Raw genomic sequence first — 6,284 nt, forward strand, 5'->3', positions numbered from 1 at the left:
ACACAATTTTAGACTAAGTGGGGTCACAGAAATTTTGGTTTATCTTAAATTGATGACATCTTATTAATCTTAAAGAATTTATTGTATAACATGTGCTTATTCCGGCATTTTTTTCAATGAAGAAAAAGTCTTTTAAGGTAATTCAGTGCACATTTATGAATTTCAAAAGATCAATAAAAATGGGCAAAGTATATGAATGCATAATCCATAGAGGAAGATATCTGGCAAATGCAGTTCAATAAATATTTTTTTAAATAATAATTAGCCTGTGGTAAGAATTGAAATGGAGAAACAGAACGTAGCCAGGTTACCAACAACTTTGTATATTACACTATAGAGCTAGGACTTTATTCCATAGATGAGGGAAGTCTGCTAAAGTGCTGTCTACATTGAACCCATTATCTTACTAGCATTGTAGTTGATGTACCTAAAACAGACTTGCCCAAGGGAGAAAAAAATGAAACTATGGTGAGGATAAAGAGAGAAGAGAAAAGAAAAGGAGCAGATTTAAGAAATATTAGGACTAAGACTTGATGATGAACTAGATGTGTTAGATAAGAGATAGCATGGAGTCTAGTAAAAGTTTTGTTTTTCTCTCTCATGTGACTGCCTCGATGACACAAAGCTTGATAGGAAATAAACATGAGATAGCACATGGATCTACTACAAGTTTTTGAAATTGAGCTTCAAAAGCTACTTTAAAAAATAAATTCTGGGCCAGGTGTGGTGGCTCATGCCTGTAATCCCAGCACTTTGCGAGGCCAAGGTGAGAGAACTTGAGCCTAGGAGTTTGATACCAGCCTGGGCAACACAGTGAGACCTCCATCTCTACAAAAAATAAAAATAAAAAATGAGCCAGGTGTGGCAGTTCAGATAGGAGGATCACTTGACTTTGGAGGTTGAGGCTGCAGTGAGCTATGATCATGTCTCTTTCTGTCACACAGGCTGGAGCACAGGGGCATAGTCATAGTTCGCTGCAGCCTCGTCCTCCCAGGCTCAAGCAGTCCTCCCACCTTGGCCTCCTGAGTAGCACAGCGCCACCATGCCTGGCGCGCGCGCGCGTGTGTGTGTGTGTGTGTGTGTGTGTGTGTGTGTGTGTGTGGAGTTTTGCCATGTTGCCCGGGCTATTCTTGGTCTCAACTCCTGAGCTCAAGTGGTCCATCTACCTCAGACTCCCAAAGTGCTGGGATTACAGGTGTGAGCCACTGCACTTGATTAAAAAAAAAAAAAAAAAAGTGAAAATGTATTTGTTTTTCAAATTGGTGCTACGTGGAGTTAAGAAGTTTTGTATTAGTCAATTAGTTGTATATGGAATGCCATCCATCCTCCAAACTGAAATCACAAAATAAAATTTGGAGACAATTTAAAAAATAGCTCGAGAGAGTGAGCATTGATTAATTATCTATAGTAATAATAGACATGGTAAAATATTTTCCTTAAATGTGGTTAAAAAATACAGTTATTGTATGGCTCTAGCCATTATATTAAGTTCCAATTGGTGTCTAAAATAAGAAAAATATTTATTTATATTTTACTTAGAGAACTTAGAAGGGGTACATATCCCATTGAACATTTCCATTTTGTATTAGTAAACACAGTTTTAAATTTAGAGATTCTAATAAAGAAGCTCATTTCAGATATGTAAATGTTATCCTATGTAAAAACGTTCTAACATTTAGTTTTTGTGGCATATGGAAATGCTCTTTCAGAAAACTGTAAAACGTTTTGAAAACTCCATTTAATAACATGAAAATATATGCTGAAAAGTGATTGATGTCTTCTACTTTGGCAGTGCTGCTTACTCAGAGTCGATAGAAAGGTAATTGATAGAAATTCTATCTGTGAATATTCACATTTAACTTCATTTAGAATACTGTCAAATAGATTAGACTGAATAAAAGGTAGGCAACAACACCAATGTGCAATACCAGTGTCACATCTGTAAATGATGACATTCTATTACAAGCTTAATAAACAGTTTCATTTCATTTTAGCTTTTAGATGCAATACTTAATATGGCTCAAAGTAAATTATTGAATCCTGGTAACAAGGAAATGAATAAGATTATTAGCATTGCAACAAAACTCTGAAACGAAATATAATTTGGAAAATACAAAGCTGATTATATGCAGGGTAAGGAAAAAAATTAGAAACACTTTGTTTAATCAGAGCCTTGCTTTTGAAAATGAATAAAAGGAGTCAATATATTACTATATAAAATACTATGAGACCGTCATTTCTAAAGAACAAAGGATAACATAAGATCTGTATTTTTATAGAGTGGGAGTAGGAGCTAGTGCCCCCTTTGCATGTGCCTTCTCTTAATACTTTAGACTGATGCTTTTCACATTAAAATACAGGTAGACTAAAGGAACAGATTGCATCTAAGGGAATCTGGAACAGATAAATGTCTTTTAGGACCCGAGTTACATATTACATGTTCCAAAATACTTGCTTTCCACTTTTACGTAAACCAAGAGCCTCATGTTTTTCATAAGCAACAGGGCAGAAAACTTTTGTAAGTTAGAATGGCAGAGTAAATGAAATAAAGTAAAACACTGAAATTATGCACAACCTCACTTTCCCATATGGCAAAATAAAATATATTGTTCTGTAACAGAAATTGTAGTGCTTATAGAAAATATTCTATACCACAAAGCATTATAATTTTAATAATGTTAATTCCCAATGAACAAAGATATTAGTAGAAAAGGAATTCCAAAATTCTTTTCCTCCTAAAATTCTTCAGGGTTCCAAAATTCTTTGAACCTGAGATATGAAGTAGAATCTGATTTGTACCTATGGTGAAAGATGACCTCCTTAGCTTACCAAGTGTTTTAAGTGTTACTGATCATTTCCTCTTCCTAAATCACTAAGTACATCTCCGATTAGCTATGGTGTTTACTGAATTCTTAGCATTATTCAGCTTCCCTTTAATCAAGTGGAGCCTTGTTACAAATCCAGTCAGTTTTTTCTTTGAAATGAGTCAGTAACTAGTTCTTGCATCTGTGAAGCTAAAAATCCTGTTCTTCTGCCATTTGCTTGCCTGGCAGTTTAGTACTGAGTATGATTTAGTTAGAAGGATGTTTAACGTTAGGGATGATTTGGATTGCATGAAATAAGATAGTCAGCTGGTGGAAGCCAACTCAGGCCGCACATGTTTAAGACTGAAGTGCTGAACCTGCGTAGTGCATGTAGCTGATTGGGAAGTTACCAAAAAGGGGTCACACAGCCTATGTGCAGCAGACTGGGTGTGGTCTAAAATGACCTGAGGTTTCCAAATCTGGCTTTTTTCCTCTTTGGATAACGCCAAAACAATTTTCTTCATTATTGAAGCATCTAGCTAGCTCTACATTTTCTTTTTAATATTAACTCAGGGAGAAAAAGTTACTCGGGGAAGAAAGTTACGGCCTAATCCAAAGTTTTTGCAGAAGATAAAGCTTAGTGGTACTACGGTGCACAAGTCTGTGTTTGTGTAGCTCTAAGATGAGCAAAATAATAGTATCTTATTGTGTTCAGAAAGTAGAGAAATTTGAGTGTAGTAAATCCATCAATCTCTCCAATATTTTCAGTAGAGGCTGAGTTCTTGCTTCAATTGCATTGCTACTTCATTTCTTTTACACCCATGAATTTACTAGCTTGTACCAAATCTAATTTTACTGTGAATGCGGTATATAAGTAGTAGTAAGTTTTCCTTTGTAAAACCTGAGCTACTCAACAAAAGTGTATTCTTTTACTTCTCAGGCAGTTGATCAGAGCTGTTAGCTCATGTTTCTGTAGATTGAACATAAAAAAAAGTTATTCCCTAATTCCACACTACTATTTTATTTATCTCACAGTATGAGTGAGGAGACCTGTCTATTAGCTAGCTGGATTTTTAAAGTAATTCTTTACTCCATATCTGGGAAAATCGTCCCACCTTACTCTGTGTGAAAAATAAAGCTTCTCCATACCCATGTTGATAGAGTTATTACCACACTCTAGGTGAATTACTACTGCTTTTGGTGTGAAGAACCACATCATATTTCTCTTCTCAAGTGGCAGGTGTCTCTTACTTTTCCTCTTTCCAATTTTTAATTCCCTTCCAGATGTATATCCCTCCTAATCTGTAACCTTGCCTTAATTATAAGAATTAAAAATATGTTTGTTGACTGAACTTAGTTCCTTTAGTGAAATAACAGTCGTCAGAAATTGACACATCCCTTTGGACATATATAGGTGTATTTACTGACGAACATCAGTTATTATGAAACTGATGCAACTGCTTTCAAATAAAGAAGCTATTTTAGGATAACTATATACAGAACCCCAGTTTTTGAAATTATTTATGTGCAATGTTGTTTTTTTTAATCCCAAACCAGCCTTCTAACAACATCGAGCATCTGAATAAATGCTGTCTCAGGAAATAATGAAAGGCATTGTATAATTCAAAGGTTCCTGAAAGTTCTTTTGTTCCACACTAGATATAGCAACGCTTGGTTTCTTAGAGGTTTTTTTACTGTATTTTTACAGAGTTCTTTTTCCAGAAACCTGAAACAATACTCCTGTACACATGAAAAGTCAGATTAGCCATGTAGGTCCAGTTTAGCTATATGTATTTAATGAAATAAGTTTTTCCTTTCACTGTAGAAAAGAAGCACAGTAGAGAACTGGAGACTCTACATCAGAGACCCATGAGCAGTATAACAGAGTTAAAACAAGAAGGTATTGTACAATATGGGAAGAAAGAAAATTGAGTTGACAACTAAAGAAAGATGGACATCGGGATGTATATTTTTGGAGATTAGATACCCAAAGTTATTCTTTAAAATGGATTTTAAATATGCTACATAAAATAAAACATTTACATCTTTTTAAATGGCATTGATGAGTTGGAAAAAAAAAAGGAGCCATGTCTAAAACGAAAGGAGGAACCATAAAAGATAATGTCATATGTACTTTTTGTTCTGAGAATTTCTGCTGAATCCTGAAATACTGGGTTTGCATTTTGACAGCTTCTTGGGACATGGAGAATACTAATGAAAACTCAGGGTCCATCCATGGTAGGAAGCCTAACAGGATACCCCCACGCAAAGCTGAGAATGTGTAAAGGTGAAACAAAGAAGGCAACACCAGGGAAATTTACCTGCATTAATAATGCTGGATAAGGCCGGGTACAGTGGCTCATGTCTGTAATTCCAGCACTTTGGGAGGCCAAGGTGAGCTGATCAATTAAACCCAGGAGTGTTAGGCCAGCCTGGGCAATATGGTGTAACCTTACCTCTACAAAAAATGCAAAAATTGGCTGGGCATGGTGGTGTGCACCTGTAGTCCCAGCTACTTGGAGGGAGGTCTGCTGAGGCGGGAGGATGACTTGAGCCAGGGAGGTCAAGGCTGCTGTGATTGTGCCACTGCACTCCAGCCTGGGTGACAGACAGAGCCTGTCTCTAAATAAAAAAAAAAAATTAAAAAAAATAACAGCAATGCTAGATAAGTGGTGGAAGAAAGTAAAAACTTCCTTGAAAATGTAACAGTAATGCTAGATAAGTGGCAGAAAAAAGTAAAAACTTCCTTGAAAATATATAAGCACAAGTTGGCCCTCAGTGGGTCTGAAAAACACTTGAGAATTTAGCCTAGAATGTTCCTGGCTAATTGTACACCCCGGCAACTGGCAGAAACAAGGAATTTAGTTTCCATCTAGGCCTCAACCACATTCTATCTACAGATATAATTCCAAGGAAGATGAACATTTGCAGTCAAAAATCAAAGAACACCCAAGGATGTCGTAAGTAAGAAAGCAGTAGACCCCAAAACCATAAACACCGGGATTATCAGACAGAATATACAACCATATTTAATGTGATTAAAGAAATAAAAGAGAACCTTGAAAACACAGTTAACGATTTTAAAAATAACTATTCTAAATAGAACTTATAGAAACTATTAATTTAATAATTAAAATTCAAAACTCTATGAGAAGATTAACCAGAAGACTAGATGTGGCAGAAGACAGAAGTGGTGAAGTAATTTCTGAAGAAAATGTAAAACACAGTCCAGAGAAACAAATGAAGACTATGATACAGAAGTTAATAGTTGTGGAGAATGGTGGGAGAAGGTGTAAAATACTTCTAGTTAGAGTTCTAAAAGGAAACTATAGAACCAATAGGGAAGAGGGAGTAGAATTCAAAAAGAACCCCCTAAATTGTTGAAAAACATTAGTCTTCAGATCAAGAAAGCTAAATAATGGCCAGATGTGGTGACATGCACCTGTAGTTCTAGCTATATGGGAAGCTGAGGCAGGAGGA

Source organism: Rhinopithecus roxellana, chromosome 9, assembly GCF_007565055.1.
Source record: "Rhinopithecus roxellana isolate Shanxi Qingling chromosome 9, ASM756505v1, whole genome shotgun sequence".
NCBI classification, from domain to species: Eukaryota; Metazoa; Chordata; class Mammalia; order Primates; family Cercopithecidae; genus Rhinopithecus; species Rhinopithecus roxellana.